General features: G+C 38.4%; 1 protein-coding gene across 1 annotated transcript in view; it reads left to right on the top strand.

The window, feature by feature from the left end:
* Positions 1-19,084, top strand: part of SUCLG2 (succinate-CoA ligase GDP-forming subunit beta) — a 197,690-nt gene that overhangs the window by 34,923 nt on the left and 143,683 nt on the right. The gene's annotated exons all lie outside the window — the stretch shown is intronic.

Here is a 19,084-nt window from a genome sequence, read left to right as displayed (position 1 = left end):
TTACAAGCTATTTAAACACACCACTTAGTTAAATATTCTCAAGTCTTACACACAAGAAAGTAAATTAACATGGTTATATCAGAGACGTGAATTGACCACCAGGCGTTAAAGGGTATTTACATAATGGTGTGGTAAGTCACTGAACATCATTAGAATTGTGGACTTTTCAGAAATTGAAACGAATTTAAACCTTTTGATGTTGAGAGAAGTATTAAAAATGCATTTCAAACAAACATACTAAATGTTTCTGTTTTGGTCATTATGCAACTTAAACCAATAAAGATGTAACATATTGGATGTCTTATGCATATGATTTTAAAAAATTGTCTAAATGTGCTCTTTTATAATACAGATACATGTTTGTTATTGAAACATGTTAAGAAGGTAGGTTTTATACCATGGCTTGTCTCAAAGTGCAGGTACCATGTGATTCATTGAGCAGTATTTTAGCTCGCTGATTATGTACTTGAGATTCTTACTATCCGCAATCTGTCTAAAAAGTGCATTTTAATAGAAAAGCATGGAACATGACAATGCAGATTTTAACGTAGAATACTTCTGTGTGCTTTTTAAGATACATCTGTATTGTTTTAGGAATCTTTCAGTATATTTCAATACAGTAGTCTCATTTTAACAAATTTGTGTTCTGATAGGAAAAGAAATGCCAGTTGGAAGTATCTAAAGTATTAATCTACACAACGAAATACTGAAATAATTGAAATAACATTTTTCAAGATTTGTTTATTGAAATGACCATGCATTCTGTTAGTTTGAATGGATCTCTGGATAGTAAAGATAATTTAGTTTAATTAAGTTTTTTTTTTTAAATATACAATTGTGAGGCCAGATTCTGCATTGTTATTTGTACACAACTTCTCTGGGTTCATTGAAATTTGGCCTCAAGTTTGTAATGCAAGTCAATATCAGTAAATGAGAAGTTTACCTTTCCTGGGTCTGTAGAAATTCTGACCTAATGGAATTCTAGCACTGATCTTGGATTCTTCTCTAGAGTCTCTTGCTATTGACTCTCCTGAATCAGAATTAGACTGACAGCAGTTGAGTGAGAAGTGTTCCTTTTTGGACACTTTCACAGATCATTCTGTCTCCTTTTCCCAATTAATCCTTCTGAAAGCTGCTTTATCTTTCTTGGTTATTTTAAGAAACCTGACTGAAGCTTTATAAATGGATAGGCAAGGCTAATAAATTGTTTGGTATCCTAATCACAGAGTCCTTTTCATAGAGATTACCCATGCTCTTTTAATAAGGTAGCAGTACAACATTCTATTCTATATTGCTTCTGCCCTTCTTGTTCTAAGCAGCTGTATAGAGAGATTTAACCTCCAAAGGAAATTTGAAATTCATTTTTGCATTGGAGTTACAGGGAGTTTTGTTCTAGATGCAAATCTAAGATGTTTTGTAATTCCAAATCCATCCATCCTCTTTCCTGACTGTTAGTTGAAGAGGGATATAGTGATGGGTTCCCCAGGTTACAGAGGGAAAAATCTGTACTGTGGCAGTAGCATAAGCCAGTTTATCAGATAAAACACACATTTTGCATCTTGAGACACTGTCTGCCATTTCTTAATCTCTCTCTAGCCAGTCCATTTTCTATAGTGTTGGTTCCAATGGAGCTGCTGTAAAATAGCCACCTTCCTGCTTTTAACTTGAGAAATGGTGCTACATGGGTGAACATCAGGAAAGGAAATGGTGGGGGAAAAGGATATCTAATAGAGGTAAAAATAAGAGCTTGTCTAAGATTACTTGCCTACTGTAAAAATAGGTGAGAATTAATTTGAATAACAATCTTATTGCTTGCATAGCTGCAATATATTAATGATGTCATTGATTGTGGCATATAAATCACAGGAATATTGATCCAGAGAGAAAATTTTATTGAAATTTTTTTTAACATGGGGAAAAAAAAAATACAAAAGCAGAAACTAATTCTCTGTGAATCAAACTGCAGCATGTAAACTGCATGCAGTGCTCTTACTGAGCCTGGCTAGCTTGTCAAGACTTTCAGCTAGAGAAACGTTTCCATCAGTCACAGTGATAATTTACTCTTTTGTCATTTTATACAATTGCATCAAAAGCATGGTGAGTTACTGTGCAATAAAGGAATTGTGCTTTACAGGATGATGGAGAACATTGCATGTTGAAATGATTGACATGCTCCGTTGATCCATGTAGTAATTAACAATATCCTCATCATTCTGCATGCTGTGCTGTTATTTTGTCATAATGTATGGTTTGAAAATCCAGCAGCAAGAGCATAAGTTCTGATGACGGTATGGCCATTACATTGCAGTTGCGGATCTGTGTCACATTTATTTGTTTCATGTTCAGTCACTTCATTAGCATCCCTGTCACTTGGGGTCATCACACAGAGGGCATAATAAAAAAGATTTACATGATTAACTAAATAAGACTGGGCCAAATGACTCACTGAAAAACTGTCTGCAGATCAAAACGGGAGAACCTACAGGAGACACCAAAACGTTAAAAAATCTAGTGATCTGATTAGAATGTTATCACATCAAGGCTTGGAGGCTGCTTTGGAAGGTTTTCGCTGGCGATATACAAGAAGGTATTCCATAGGTGGAATTTCTGAACTGAGTAGCTCCTAACCCCTGCCTGGTCCTTGTTCAGACTTCTGGATAAAGTACAAAGGCCTTGTACTCTGATCAGCACTACACAGGAATACGAACACTAATCAGAAGTATTGTATCATAATGTGACATATGGTAACTACCCTCAACTTAATGTGCTGGGTCTTTTAATAAAACTTGATTATTTTCAGTTCTTCACATTACACATCAGACACTTACCTATGCATTTTCAGAATAAAAATAAAAGGCAATTATCATAGCATGAAATATCCATTTACAGACTCAGTAATCTCTGTTGAGACGATGACAGACCAGCAGCATAAACACAGGAGAAGCATGTTCTCTTAAGGGCTGTGACAGGATTACATTTTCAATATGCCAAATAAGAATGTGAGTAAGGAGTGATTAGATTCTGGCCCTGCATTAACAATTAGTATGACACTATTGCACTTTATTCACAAAAAAACATACATGACTCGACCAAATACTGTGTGCTGGAAAGACTGCTCTCCTCCCATGCCATAATGCTGCAGCTATGGCCAACAAGGGAACTCCAGCTGGAGTCCTCTCAGTTTAATTTGGGGGGCTGGCAATAGTGTTGTTTGGGATGGCCCTCAATTGTGGAACAGGCTTTCCCCCCTCGTTCCAAAAATAGTCAGGTACTGTTGATCTTCAGGAATTGTGGCCAAACTCCCATTTGCTCTTGGGCAATTGAAGAGATTGGGCCCTTGATGATCGTGGTGTTTAAGGGAAATGGAAACTTGATGTGGGTTTTTCGTATGGCTTTATTTTTGTTGCACTGTTGTATTAAAAAAAAAGGTCAATGTAGCAATTGGGCCACTGATTTATGTATTCCAAAATTGCAGGAAATAAAGTGAAATCATTTAATATTACAGCATGGTCTTACAAGTCACATAAAAGAATGGCATAAGAAGTACCTTTGTCAGGTAACCTCTCTAAATTCTAGGTCATGCCTTTTTCCATGTGTTTTGAACTGGACAGTAAAGACATTTAAATCAGATATTCACATTAGAACTTTGTAAATGTGTAAGGATTACAGCAATTACCCGAGCTGTTGTTTTCCTCCTTTACTGGCCATGATGACACACAGGTTTGTTTGTAGATGTCTGCTGCTGTGTTGTATCTCCTTTTAATTTAACCTAGAAATTGCTTTAGTTTAATAGGAAAAACCGACAAGGTAATGTGATGTTTTCTTTTTTTAGTGGTATATCTTGTCAAATAAGATGGAGTGAACTAAATTTTAAATTATTTCACTTAAGTCCTAGTCTCCACTTAAAAGTTTTGCTTGTATAGCAACATCACTTAGCAGTTTGGGATTTTTTTGCCAACATTTCTGTAGTGGCGAAAGTCCTGATGTAGACATAGCTATACCTGCAAAAAGAGTCCTTTTGCCGATATATTTTATTTCACTCAAGGAACTGTTATAGGCTATACTGGCAAATGGAGTTGTTTGGTGCTTGTCTGTACTGGAAGGTTTTGCTGGCATAGCTATATGGCAAACCCTTTTAAGGCTATGTCTTCACTGATGGCGGCAAATCGACTTCTCTGGATTGACTGAGCAGTCAGTGAAGACCCACTCAGTCGATCCAGAAATCGACGTATTAAGACCACCTTCTCAAGCGGCGTAGCGCTGCTACGATGGGAATGCGGTTCCCATTGGCGCAGTGCGGTGAAGACGACGCGCAGAACAGAAACAGAGTAGTCGATGGGAGTTATGCAAGTTTTTTGCGTAGTTTGCATAACTCCGGTCGACTGCTGCTGAATCTCCGAGGTAAGTGTAGACAAGCCCGAAGTGTAGACAAGCCTTTGTCTCTGATTATCCATGAAATTCAAGTAGTGTGCACCAAAATCATCTGATATGCTGATTAATCCTGTAAGGAATTGGGCCATGACACTTTAATCTTTCAGTTTCCTTTTGTTTTATGGCTGTATTTCAAACCCTTGTAAACTACTTACAGGAAGGCATTATACACACGTATTTAAAAAGGTAAGTCTTTATCCAGTAATCGGGTATCAGCAGTTCAACTGTAAAACGTTTAGTAATTCTGTTATGGTAAACACTCTCTAATATGAACCTTGAATAGCAATTTCCTTGGAAAGGTTTTGAAAACATATTAATAATACAAAAAACAATCTAGAAGTGATTTTTAAATAAGTTAAGACTAGTAGTTTTTTCCACCAAGATAAGCATGTCAGATGTCACTTAAATTTTCTTGACATCATTCATATTGACTTCCAAGGGAGTCTTGCATGGTAAGGAATAAAGAGCTGAGCCCAAAGGATTTTGTTGCTGTGTCATACTAAACAATTCTCAGGTGTAACTGCTGTAGAGGAGGCACTGTTTGCAGAATGTCAGACAATTCAGCATTATGCAGTTTTATGTTTCAAGTCAAGATTTCTAAGTTTCCAAGAAAAACAGATTGTGGTATTTGTGAAAATATTACAGCATTGCTTGGTTTGCCTGGTAAAGAAACTCAGTGGATAAACAAACTACCTCATTTAGGAACCTCTGTTCAACACAGAACAAGCTGAGGGATTTGAGAGTCTGTTGTATATCTGAAATTATATATTATCCAAGTATTAAAATTACAGACTTTGTGTTTTCATGCTTTCATGTCTATTGGAGACAAGTCTCTGCTTCTGAAAAGGGAGGAGGAGGTGGATGAGCTCTGGATGACAAGCTAAACATAGCAGTATTAAAAATATTTGATGTGTAAAAATTAAACTTTCCAAAGATCTTCAAGATTTAGATGCGGCACAGTCATAATAAGATCCGTGTAAGAAAGTTTACTTAATGATAGATTGTGCATTTAATTTTACTGGCTGTAAGTTGTCATTGCTGCATGAACACCAGCTTGCCGTCTGCAGAACAAGATCAAAGTCCTCTGTATTGGTTCAGCATGCTCAATCTCAATGTTACAGGAGTGGACTGTCTTTATTATTCCTTTGGGTGATAGGAACATATTGATGTCATGTAATGCTTGTTGATGATCAATAGTACTCAATACTGCAAATTCAGAACTGTGCATCTATGCAATGTATGGATTAGACATTTTAAAATTTTAAGATGTCAGGCATCACATTAAATCACACAAAAAACCTGTTGCTTTTGTGTCATGTGTTAGGGTGTGTCTCTGAGATGTTTGTGCAGATGTATTATAGGGTAGATGAGAAAATTTCACAGGAGTTGTACTACCCAGTATTTGTATTGCACGTGGAGTGAAAGACATAGGTAAAACTTATCTGAGGAAATGCTTGCTGAAGTGATTCAAAATACCATGTGGTAGCTGGCTGACCTGAAGGTGTCACGTTCTTAGCATTAAAAGGATGAAGTTTTTTTATTAAGGCACAGGACTGTGAAGTTTGCAAATTTGGTTCTGTTCCTTGCTGAACCATAGAGTTTCCTCTGATGATGATATAAAGTTATCCTACAGCATAAACTTCTTTCTTGTGCAAAGGACACCACTTAAATCCTTCAAATGGGGGTCAGGTGGGCTGTAGATGGTACATAGGCCAGGTGATTTGATTTAAATCACTGATTTTAATCATAGTTTAAATCAGCAAGCACGAAGCCTTGATTTAAATAATTTATTTTAATTTTGTTTTGCATTTTTACTTTTTAGTTACTTTCCTGTGGAAAGATTGATTCTCCTTAGTTGATAAACATTTTTTAAAAATTGATTTGCAACTAAATGCAGTCTTTACGGTACATTTGGGATTTCTTTTTTGCAAACCAGGAAGATACACTATATCTATGCATCTTATTTTAAGCAGTTATATAAATTGCTACATGTTTATTCAGATTCTTAATTTTTACATTTTTTTATGATAGAAAATGGTGAAAGAAGCCTTTCTTCTTTACCAGCTGATTGATTTTTTACTTAATGTTTTTGTCAAGCTGCATTTGGATGGAAATTCGAATTTTATAAAAAAATGCACAAACAGCATTTTAAAATATTTTATTAGTTAAATAATGCCTTGAGGATATTGGATAAAGATGGTAAAAAGTAAGTTTATCAAAACATATTTTGCATTTAATACTAGCTGATTTATTAAACAAAAAAGGTATCTGTAGTTAGTGAACCGGAATTGATTGATTCTGGTCACCATGTCCTTGTAGATTTTAGAACTAGTTGATCTCATCTTCTCATATCTCATTTTTGCTTATTGGTAGGGAAACAAGCTTTCCTGTTTTTTCAGCTCCCAATCAGTGTCCCCACTTTGATTGGAACTAATCATTGAACTGAGCTAGCTGAGTAAATTGAAATGAAGAAAATATTCTCTCGGCATCTGCAGTAGAAACTATTGCAGTCAAAAGCTGATTTAGCATTTCAGAGGGATGAATATTGCCCATAGTGATCTTAGGTTGCCAACTTTCCGATTTTTCAAAACCAGACGCTACAAGCCCCCTTCCCCTCCGGGACTCGTACTGCCTGCAGAGCCAGGCTGGGAGGAGCTGACGCGGAGCCTGCCTGCCTCCCCTTTTGGGGCATGGCAGGGCGGTCCCCACAGTGAGGGTCCAGGAGCACGGCGGGGCCCCAGCAGGCTGAGAAGGCTGGACAGGCCTGAGCCTAGCCACTGGTCCCGCTCCTCAAACTTCATGCGCTCTCAGGATCCCTCCCCTGGGCAGCGGAGGGGTACCTACCTCTCCGCCAGAGCTGGGAGCCTGTTCCTCAGGGCATGTCTACACTACAAACTTAAGTCGACCCATGTTCGGTCGACTTACAACCACCTCAGTAATTACTGTGGTTTTTAATGTCCACTGTATCCTCCTCCTATCGGCGGTGGGTATCCTCACCAGAAGCTCAGCTCCGTGTGGAGCTCTCCCTGCCACCTGGGCTCTCATGCTTTCTCACACACAAGCTCTTTGTAGCATCTGTGGCTTAACCACATTGCACGCACCCCGGGGCTCCTCACATTCCTCCATTGCGACCCGCCCCCAGCTCCAAGTATACCACTATCCCATCCCCTTCTATTTCAGGGACGCCTGCAATCCTCCATACATGCATAGTGGGGTTATGTCCCACCCCCCCTTCCACCTTCCCCACTTCTCCATTATATGCCAGGAGTGCTGTGCAACCTGCATATCTTGTTCCCCCCTGCATACTGGGATACCTCATTCTCCCCATCATGACCCCAGTCTGTGTGCCCTTCATTCTCCCTTTCCCTATCCCTCCTTCTGCACCATCGCAGGGGCTTTGTACCCCCCATTTCCTCTCTGCAACGTGACAGGCTGTCTGAGTCCCTGCGTCTCATCCCTTTGGAGATGAGAAGCCACCAGCCAATATCTTCAACAAAATTTCTCTCTTCAAGGAAAGTTTCAGAAATCCATATTTTAAGTCAAATATTGAGAGCAACTCTGTGAAAGATTGTTTTTCCCTTAACGGGGATTGGTTCTTTTCTGATAGGGCCATAGAAAATTATTTTCAAGTATTTATTATCTGTATTTCCTTCAGAGCAACACAACCATAGAACCCCAGCGGCTTTTACTATACATAAATAAGTCATTTTTTACTGTAGAGTACATAACTTATTTTCCTTTGGGGACTGTTCACTATACAAGGAAAGAAGAAAGTTCTGTTTAGTGTGTATCTAAAGTCTATTGAATCATGAAGGAAGTGGAAGGTAATTTCTGTCAAGAAGCAAAAAGGGGGGTGGGGAAGCACCATCTCCTGCCATATTTTCATTCCTCTCCCACACTTCCTTTACTTCTTTAGTAAGATATTGGCAGACCTGGTACAGTAGTTCAGGTTAAAAAGAAAAAAGAGAGAGAAAAAGGAATGAAGTTGTACAAGGAAGGCAGACTACAACATGTAAAGCAGATCAAGCTGTACAGCCGGCTGAGTAGATGACAGAACAGTGAAAGAGAACAAACTGTTTAAAGAGAACTTTAATGACATACGGATAGTCTCTATTGTAGGATACTCACAAAGGAACTCTGCATAATATAACACAGCTTTCACCTGAAATGAATCTGAAACCAAATGATCACATTCTTTCAGACAGATGAATAGAGAACAACGCTCTTGATTGCCTCAGAAATTTCAAATGACAGTATCTATTTCATTTAGAAGATTAGATTAGAAGAAAAGTTTGGCGTAAATACAGATAATACTTTATCTCCAACATTTTTTCAGAAGCTACACAAGATGACACAGGACCAAATTTAAGGCTAACTTCTGAGCTCATGTCCTTACACAGCTTCCACTGACATCAAATGGATTTGGCCACTTGTATCAGAGAGATGCATTTTGTCTTTATGGCATTCGGGATCTAAAAGAGCGCTTTGAATTTTCAGCCCTCTATCTATATTTTATAACCCCAAATTCAGACATTAAAGAAAACAGTGCAGGATCACTATGGGATTAAAGTTAGTCTAGCAATTAGATGACTAAAAATTGTTCATATAAGGTTGTGGTTCAAATGTCGACTTCAAAAAAAAGTAAACTGAATGCTCTCATGGCAAGAAAGTTATACTAAGAACCTCTGTTCTGTTCTTTGAGAGATATACCCTTGTATCTTGACATGAAAACAGAAAGCTGGAAAGAATTGCTCAGTTCTATTTCATGCAAAGCAACAGAGGTGGAATGCAGCAGAGCCTATATTTTGATATAGACTTGTGGCCAGGCAGAATAAGGCCTTACACTTAATGGTGTTTCTCAGTCTGTCTGTAACGCAATACCCAGAGTCAATAAAAATAGATGACTTAAAAAAATCATCTGTTTTATTTGAATTGAGTTGCCTTGATTTAAATCAGATTTCTTATTTAACTTTTTTTAAAAAAGATTAAAAATTAAATTTGAAACTGACACCTATGTTAAGACCTAAACTTATTAAAATCATTTAAATTAAATACAAAAAATTAATATTAAGCAGTATTTGTTTGTTGCCACAGAAGAAAGTCAAACCATTAAAGTAGCAGAAGTCACTGGCTATGCACCTGGAACCAGGATGTGTGGAAGTGCTAAACCAGCTTTTGATAGCAGAAGCCTCTTCTGCAAGTGCAGAGAGAATATTTTCTTAATTTCTGTTTATTCAAGTAATTCAGTTTAATAACCAGTTCATTCAAAGTTAAGAAGCCAATTGGAAGCTGAACAAGTAGGAAAGCTTGTTTTTCCTTTTGAGACCTATGAATAAAAACTAGATAGTGAGAGGATGAGATCTACTACTTCTACCATCTTGAAGGACATGGTCTAACCGGAAACAATCCATTCCATTCACTAACCAAAAATACTTCCTCTGTTTAATAAATCAGTTAGTTTTAAATGTAAAACATGTGTAGATAAACTTTTTATATATGTATTGAGCACATTTAAGGTAGATTAATTTATTAAAAAAATAAAATTGAATTCAAATTTCAGAGTTTGACACAAATCACAAGTAAAAAAAAGCTAATCTGAGAATGCTATACATGACAGACCATTATACATTGTCTCATACTCCTTTTGGAAGAAATCTACTTTATTTGATGAGTTAAAGTCCCTCCCCAATCACCCAAAACCTTAAAAACATGGAAATCAGAAATGAAAGGGAAAGTCTTCAATATTCATTGCTGTTTTCACATTGCCTTTAATGTTGTTTGATGACACTCCATAATGCATTCATTTTAATTTCCAATGAATACTGAAAAGTAATACACCCCTCAGTTTCAAATGCAAGAACCAGAGTATATAGGAAAAAACTGATATATTTTAATAAGCATGAGTCTTCTATTCTGGCCCTTTGCTTCTATGGATCAGATTGGAAGGGGGGAAATAGCTGTACTCTTTTAAACATGATCCACTAGTTTTATCAAAATGAGATGCCACTGGCAGTTGATTATGCAGATCTGTGATCCTCCTCTTTTTTAAAATGTGATTTGATATTGGTGGAATAGTTAAGTGCTGACAATGAACTCATTGCCATTGGACATCTGAGTTGCCTATCATCAGGCATTGACGTGAGTGGGTCATTTTCAATCTCTCAGATCTGTTGTTTCAGGTTTACGGCATACTCAGACAGACGTTACTGCATTGATTTGCCCTTTTTTCATGGTTGCAAGGTTTTCTTCCAAACAATTAGGGCTAGAGTTTGAGGCCTAGGTTATGCTTAAAACTTAGATCGACATAGCTAGGGTGCTCAGGGTGGTGAAAAATCCACACACCTGAGTGCCATAGTTATATTGACCTAACTCCTGGTATAGACACAGCTAGGTCGATGGAAGAATGCTTCTATCATTCACCTAGCTGTACCGTCACTTAGGGTCGTAGAGATCAGAGAAGCCCTTTTCTGTCATTGTAGTCTGTCTACTCTCCACGGGGTCACATGGGGTAGCTACAGTGCCATAGCTATGCTGCTGTAACGCCTATAGTGTAGATATGGCCTTTTTCTTTAAATGAAAGCTGAGATTCTGCAGAAAAAGATGGGAACCCAGGGGAGGGGGAGGAGTGGAGTGCTGGGTCATTGACTTGCTTTGGCCTGGTCCATTTTGAGCCCTGTATCTAATCCTTGCATTACCGTGCTGCTTTGCCTTTTAATTTAAACATGAATGACAGCAGCTTCCAGAGACTTCATTGAATGATCGAGCGCTTTCATTAAGAGAAAGCAGGTGGCTGAAGAGTTCAAAGCAGGTAAATCCAATACTAATTCAAAACATGTCTGCTCAGTCAGTGGTCCTCTTATCCCCACAGAACACACTATTCTGACCAATCTTGAATATTGTTGAGTTAGTTTTGGCTGGAAAGGATGCTGGTGTGTGTAGATATTCCTAATGTTTTTTATTTTCATTAACCTTTTGGTTAATTGTATTAATATCAAATGTCTTCTAAGAATTGTAGCTATGTGTTTCCATGAACACAGGGCCGACTTCTCAGTACAGAACATTGCTGTTATGATTCAGTGCTTCTTAACTGCAGTCTTCATATAAACTCAAAATACTGTGAAGTTCCCAAAGAAACTGGATAGCTAGAGTTTTCCGCATAGCTGATAGCCTCTCTCTGTAACAAATTATATAGAATGATTGCTCTACTGTTGCTATTTAACCCCTGTAACAAATTGTGTACAACTTGCATAAGGTTGGACAGTTCTTGTTTGGTTTAATATCAAAATTCTTGTCGTTTGGTGTGAATCAGTTAGGCATGTAATAACCTGGGACTGTTCTTCCTGTGAAATGTGATCAGTTTTTCTATTATTGAGGGTACTATTGGAGCATCTGGTTCTCCAGTTAAAATATTAACCAGCACACGTTTAGCGGGTATTTTGGGCATTTACGCATAGTAACCTTTTTTAGTATTCCATGAAGGTGTGGGCAAAACTTTTTGAATAAATAGTTTGACAAAAATGAAGTTTTGGCCACCCTGGGATGATTCTCAAATTTGACATAAATAGGTTTAGCTATTCAGAAAGCAGTCGGAGGTGGAAGAGGGGGTGGTGGTGCTATTGCTGCCTCCAGTTAAAACCTTTAGCCCAAGAGTTAGGGCATTCACCTGGCATGTGAGAGGACCCACATTGAAAACCCCCCTCTGGAACAAACCTAAAATGGACTTTTCAGTTCATTAATTCAAAAAATGTTGAAATTTGATTTGACCCGAACATATTTTTTACCCGTTTTCTCCCCCGCATGTTGCCCACAACTGCCACTGAACTGGAAAAAACAGTTATTTGCCCAGCTATAATTCCATTTCAAAATTTATTTTTAAAGCCAAGTATTTCTTTTCCCCATAACCCTGGATTTCATATTCTGTGGGTAGTGAAACCAGGGAGCGACTCAAGGGGGTCTACAATTCTCCTAGCCCTCCTCAGTAATCTAATCCTCTTCCTTTGTGGTCACTCCGTTACCCTGACTCCTCTTTAAATACTAGCTCTTCCTGCATCCTGTTACATCCTCAGTTTCTAGGCCCCACACAGATTGCCCCTGCCTATATCTTTATTCTCATTTCCTCATGCTCTCTTGCAAGGCCTCTCCATTGCACCCCTTTTGTAGTCTTCTCTCCCCTGGTCTTTTTTGCTTTCTTCCACATCACCCCTGTACTTGGGAAAGTCTCCTTTTTTAGTGCTAAATGACTTACCGCTTCCCCTTCTTATCCTTCTTGGATCCTTTTTCCTACTGATCCGTCAATAATTCTACACCGTCTCCAGATCATGCTGCTACCAAACTGTCTGTCTGTGACTGAGCTGCTTTGTCCATGTTGAGTTTGAGTGCACACTGCTCAAGGCAGAGATGTAAAATTCCATGCATGCGGCTGGCACTTGATGACCAAAAATTACTATTGCTGATGCTAATAGTCTTCTCTCTACATGTCCTCCTAACAATAGCTTGCCGTTGGGCAGCTTGCCCAGAATAATAGTGTTTTGCTACCCGTGCTACACGCAGAAAAGAAAGGATTAACATTTCCCTCTCTCTAAAGGCGGCACTAAATGATGAAAATAGTAAACTGGAATAAGAGTAATGAAAGCAACAGCCTGAACGGTACTGTTATTTACTCCAGTGTAATTTTTCGAGGGCAGCTTAGTAATCAATATGTCTGTGATCCAATTTATTTACCCCATCTACTTGGATAAAGATCAATCATGGAGAATCAAAGGAGTTAGGAAAGGTAAGTTGTTTTCACTGAAGTCTGCTTTACTGAAAGACTGCTGCTCCCTCCCTTTTCCACAGTGTGATGGGGTTTTCTGTGTCGGTGTCACTTCTGTCAACTTTTCCGGAATATTTTTCCTCCTCTTTCTCTCTGTCTCCTTCTTTTGCCTCCTTTGACTGTCCATTTTATGCTGTTGAGAGCATGGTTTCACGGAGGCAGAGAGCGCTGAGCCATAAGCAACACTGGTCACGAGCGAAGTAAAGCAGTGTGGTATCTTCAGTGCATGCTGCACAGAGCCTTCCTTTACTTTTCCTTATGAAGTGGCTCCACTCCTGTTACTCCTTGAGGTGGCTAGCTCTTCAGAAATCTGTGTGTGCAAACATGCTTGTTAATTTGTTTGCAGAATTCACGTGTGCTTGTGCAGTTGCTCTGCATGTGCGAACGACCAGTTATAAGTTGAAATGGCCTCTTCTGAGCACAAAAGTGGGTGAATTTGCACGGCTAAGTTAGGGCCATATGTTCAGAAACGTTGGTTACTTAATTGCAATGCTTTTTTAACTCCCTTTAAAGTAGTGTTAAAAAAGGAGTTAGGTTAAATTTTGCGGCCAGGCTTTCGTCAGATTTCTTTCTTTCAACTTTAAAGTTAAATATTTTTGCATTTAGTACTTTTAAATGTAAAAAGATTCCTCAAAGGCTGATAAAATGGAGTTAATTTTAAATACTTGGTTAAAAGCAAAACGGAAGAACCATTTGTACTTTTTGTTAGAAAATTACATGTAAGGCAGCAGTAGGCATAAAGTTCAAGTATGCTTTTGATGTTTGGGTGTTTTATAACCATTTTTAGTTATCAAATGTCTTCATATTGAATAGATTTATAGTAATATGAGTAATAGGTAGGGGGCTAACAAATCAAAATCTCATTTCAGATGTTTGACACTAATGTTGTGCTGACTTATTGTTTTCTGTGTTGGATTTCTGATCAAATTACCAAAATAGCTGTTTGGAAGTAACAACACAAAGAAAAAAAAATCAGAAATGGGGTACTGAATTTCATATTTTATGTCATAGAAAGGATTTTTTACAAATCTTAATTAAATATATTAAAGGAGTTGCATATATTAAAAAATCAAAAACCCACATCACAGTTTTCAACATAAAAGTTTGAAAAGGCCTGTAAGAAATGCAACATATTACCATAAAAAGTCAGGTACAGAATGACTTTGTTTATTCCTAAATTGTCCTGCCATATTTTTCTGTTGTTCAAGATAGTCCTGCAGCTGCAACAATAACCAGATACGTAATTGAGAAGCAGCTGCATGAAATTTTCATTTTTTTAATGCATAAAATTGGAAGCATTAGACAAGCTTTACGTATAAGATATGGAAAACTAAGTGTTTTTTGTACACTCTTAGCAGCTGTGTAGGAGAGAAATTGCATCTTCTACATTTCTCAGTAGACATCTGTTTTAAATTGATTTGGGGGCTGATTATTATTATTAAAGTAAGAGAACACCTATTCTGGGGGGCATGTTCTGATTTAATTTGGAAAATATGCAGAAATCAGTTTTGTTTTCTTTTTAATTTGTAAAGTCTTATTGTAATACCCATTTGTGACATAAGGGAAAATTTCTAGCATCCCTCTATCCCCCACCCCTGGTTTCACAGTGACCACTTTTTAGCAACACACTTCAGGCAGGGTACTCTCTCCTTAGACATAAATGAGTCTTGGTCTGTTTTTACAACTCAGTCTTTGTCTCCTAGCTGACTGTGTACATCTGTCAGGTATAAGTGAGTAAGAAGTCTCCTAACAGCATGAACTACAACAGTTCTGCAAGATGTCAGATTGTTTTGACATCCATTTCATTGTCACTTTTTTATTTCTGAATTACATAGACAAGTTGTAAAATAATGGTTATTGTCCAGAAGCCAGCCTTTAACTTTTGAGTGCTCTCTCTACTTTAAGACAGCTCTATTTATTTCATGTTAAGCCTGATCTTTGTATTGGTACATTTTTCCCAAATAAAAATAATTTTGGCAGCATGCCTCATTTTTTTTAAAGCAGTTCACGTATGGATCAGTGTCAGAAAAATGAATCTCCAACCCCCAATCACATCAGTCTAATTGTAAAGGTTAGATGCTTCAAAACCTTAGTTATGGGCCTGATTCTGTGCAAGTGTAACTCTTGTGATTGCAAGGGAGTTGCACTGGTATAAAACCAAAGAATAGTCACATTGACTTTATTGGGACTGTTTGTAGAAACATTGGCCCCCAGGATGGATGAGTCTTACACCATCCGATGAAGGTCAGCAGAGTTATTTTGAACTCAGGCACTGAGAAGTAAATATGGATTAATTGAGATGAGACTCTGGAGTGAAATTTTTGATTAATTGAAGTCAGGGACAAATCTCTCAGTGACTTCATTGGGGTCAGTATTTCACTCCTAGCCCTCAAGGTTTGTTGAACCAGTGGGGTTAATTACTGAGGCAAGGGTCCTGCAGTGAGAACTCCCTGCCCCCAGGTATATTGTGTGTGTGTGTGTGTGTGTGTGTGTGTGTGTGTGTGTGTGTGTGTGTGTGTGTGTGTGTGTGTGTGTGTGTGTGTGAGAGAGAGAGAAACTGAGTAATTTTGCTAGTTTAATATCACTTGGCCTACTTTTGCTATTTCTAGCACAAGTACAGTAAACTGGCTGCTTTGGAGGGGTTGGTGTTAGAGGATTAGTTTGATTTTGAGCACTAGACTAGGAATGAATAGTCCTCGCTACTTACTCAGGTTTTCCAGCACTGTCACTTGCTTGCCTTGTGACTTTCAGCAAATCACTTAGGCCAAAACTTTGATTTGTTGGGGTTTAACACAGCCATTATTTTAAAGATAATGGAATTTAAGCCCAAAGATGCTGAAGGCCAAATTTTCAGAAGCATCAACTAACTTTGGGTACCTCAGTGTTTAGGTCCCCAACTTGAAACACCCGAGACCTGATTTTTTTCCAGAGATTACTAAGCACCCACAGCTCCCAGTGACTGAAATTGGGTGTCCAAAATTAGTAGGCACTTCCGAAAATTTGACTTTCGGCCTCTTTGTGCTTGTTTCTTCATCTACAAAATGTCTGTATTAAACCCAATCTGAATAAAACTGTAACATTTAAGCTTCATTACCAAGAACAGTCTTATGGTGAGAATGGATTCATGCTTTAGTATCTAGTCACAAACCTCTTGCATTATATTGATTTCGTGTGGTTTTAATTTATACAGTATGTAGGCTCTGGAATGCTGTATCCTTGAATTATGAAAAACCTCATCTTATAAAGTTTCATGGGTAAACTGGACCCAATTTCTCCCTTCCAGGGAAATATCCATTGCAGAGCTTCTAAGGCCAGAAGCTGAACTGGGGTCCCCTTTTTAAAGCCCCGATTCAGAAAAGCACATGCTTAAGTCTGTTCCTGTTAAGGACATCATTTAAGGACATGCTTAACTTGATCTGAAGAACATTCTTAAATCCCATTTTAATCAAAGTAGATGCTTAAAGGCAGTCCCAAATTGGGATGTTTTCCTGCATTGGGCCTGAGATAGTGGTTCACATTTGGAGAGATAAGTAGGAATAGAGTGCCTCCTGAAGCTGTATTATCTTTCTGCCCTGAGCTCATCAAGATCAGTGGGGAATGGGGTGCATCCCCTTATCTTGCTGGTTCTTGGCACAAACCCTCTCCGCCACACAGATCTGGGAGCCGTAGAGTGCTGTCTGTGGAAATGCTGCTGTAGAGACAGCTGATGCTCCCGCTGTGCCAGGGAGAGATTCTCATGCTGCATGTCCCTTCTCTCTGCACATCATTCAGGCCTGCCATTAAGAAAATTCACAAGAAAAGGAAATGTGCTTAGGATTGGGTCTGAATGAAGTGTAGTGTGCATACACAAATTGACTTCTACATTTTTTTCCCATTTGTAGCAAAGGTATCAAATTTTTGATGAAGCAGTGTATAATGGGTAATTGTGTCTCCTCACAGATACAGGGTAGCCTTTTCAAAAGCATGCAAATGGTTTAGGAGCCCAAAGCTCACTGAAAATCAATGGGACTTGGGTGCTTTTGAAAATTGTTCTCAGATTTAATTAAAGATGTAGGCAGGTACTCTGACAACATGCACAACTCCTTGATTGCCACACACCTTTCTTTAAAAAGAAAAAAATAAAACTGCAGCTCTCTCTTAAACAATTGTGGATGGCTAAGAGTTGAGAGAAAGCAATTTATCACTGACAGATACCCTGTTCTTTTTGACAAGCAAGTGTTGCAGAAGACGCTACTCAACACTGAATATATGTCACGGTGAGCTGGATCTGGTAGCTGTTGTTAGTTCGTTATGAGGCGGACAGAATCTGTCTTCAGTGCCCTTGAAGCCGTGTCGTGTGCCCTTTTACTCTCATGACTTGTCTTAATTTGACTTCTTCTGGAGTTCTGTATGGGGAAAATAACAAGCTTTTGCGATTAATATGTAGGTGGGGAAAGTTCTCCCAGCTTAAGAGTCTGTTTCAGTGCCCAATGTCAGTTGGAGGCTTTCCTCTGACTTCAGTGGACTTTGGATCAGACTCATGAAGCCTGCTGTCATGACTGCTTGCTTGTATTCAAATTCTATTTCTTGGAACTCCTGTTTATGGAAGACAAGTGGTTGTTACTTTCACATATTTATTATGTTATGGAGTAAATATCCAGTCGAGAGGAGCCTCTGATTCTGTTTGTGAGGGTAAATTGCTCCTGGATATGTTGCAACTGTGTTCTGGCACCAGTAAAGAATTTCAGGTACAAATCTAAGTGCCTTTTAAGTATCTGATTTTCATCTGTATTCAAGTAGAAATGCAATGAATGAGGTTTGTGCCTGCAGTTCAATCTACCGTTGATGTATATTTAAGTTTTACATTGCTTGTGCAAAGTGCACTGTGGAATAAAAGTGTAGTGCACAACTAAATGTTTTATATAATTGTAGAACAAACACTGTCGTCATTGCTTTTTGCTAGCAGCCTTTAAACATGTGGTGGGGAAGACCAAACACCTCAGGAAGCAGAATTCTCTTTGTAGATTTCTATTCCAGCACCGTTACTATGGTTGTGTTGATGCAATTGCTGATCATAGGAATCACAAAATCTGTCTGCTTACAAGGGCCATGATATAGTCTCTCAATAGAAGGTATATATCTGATATTGAACTTAGAATACATTTTATCAAGCAGATTTCTGAGTAACATAACTAAAACTTGCTCACAATAAGATGAATAAACAAAATTATGATGGTAGTTAGGTGCACAATGATAGTTGAATATGGCATCTCCCAATTGTCCTTTCTGTATATGTCATCCACACATTTGTCCTTGTATTCGGATGGCCTGTAAAAGATGCCTTATATTAGAATGCCAGTGGTAAGAATTACATTGCATTGGATCGGCAGAAACACAGAGAGTTTTTTTCTAGTGTGGCTCGTCGGAAGTGAGGGAAGTTTCTGTTCTGCATTGCAGTAGCGTCTATGAAGTCCCTTCCAACAGAACTCTTCCAGATGGTTAACAGCTTGGTGAATTCAGGCTGCAAACAGGTTTTTTCCCCCCCTTCTTGCTGTGAAGAGTTTTCTATCTTTGGGGATAAGACTGCGTGTCTTCATAGTAATATAGCCACTGGTGGTCTATTACAAGTCCTCTCTGTGATGATCCACTTAGGATCTGAGTTGTTCTAGCCTGCAGATGCAGAGTTTTGTTTCTTTAGCTCAAGCGGTAGCAGTTCATGCTTTTTAGCTCTGGAGGTTTCCTGGTCAATCCCCAGCATGTTGGCTGGGATGCCGGCCAATGTCGTAGTACAGTATTCTCAACCTTTTTGTGCTGGCGACCCTCTTTGGACTTAAAAGACAAAGAGAAAAATTGTGACCCTCT

The sequence above is a fragment of the Emydura macquarii genome, unplaced genomic scaffold (assembly GCF_026122565.2).
Source record: "Emydura macquarii macquarii isolate MOO-44397 ecotype Brisbane River unplaced genomic scaffold, CSIRO-AGI_Emac_v2 contig_71, whole genome shotgun sequence".
Taxonomy (NCBI): Eukaryota; Metazoa; Chordata; order Testudines; family Chelidae; genus Emydura; species Emydura macquarii.
Note: the sequence above shows the minus strand (reverse complement) of the source record. Positions and strands in the feature narration are given on the sequence as shown.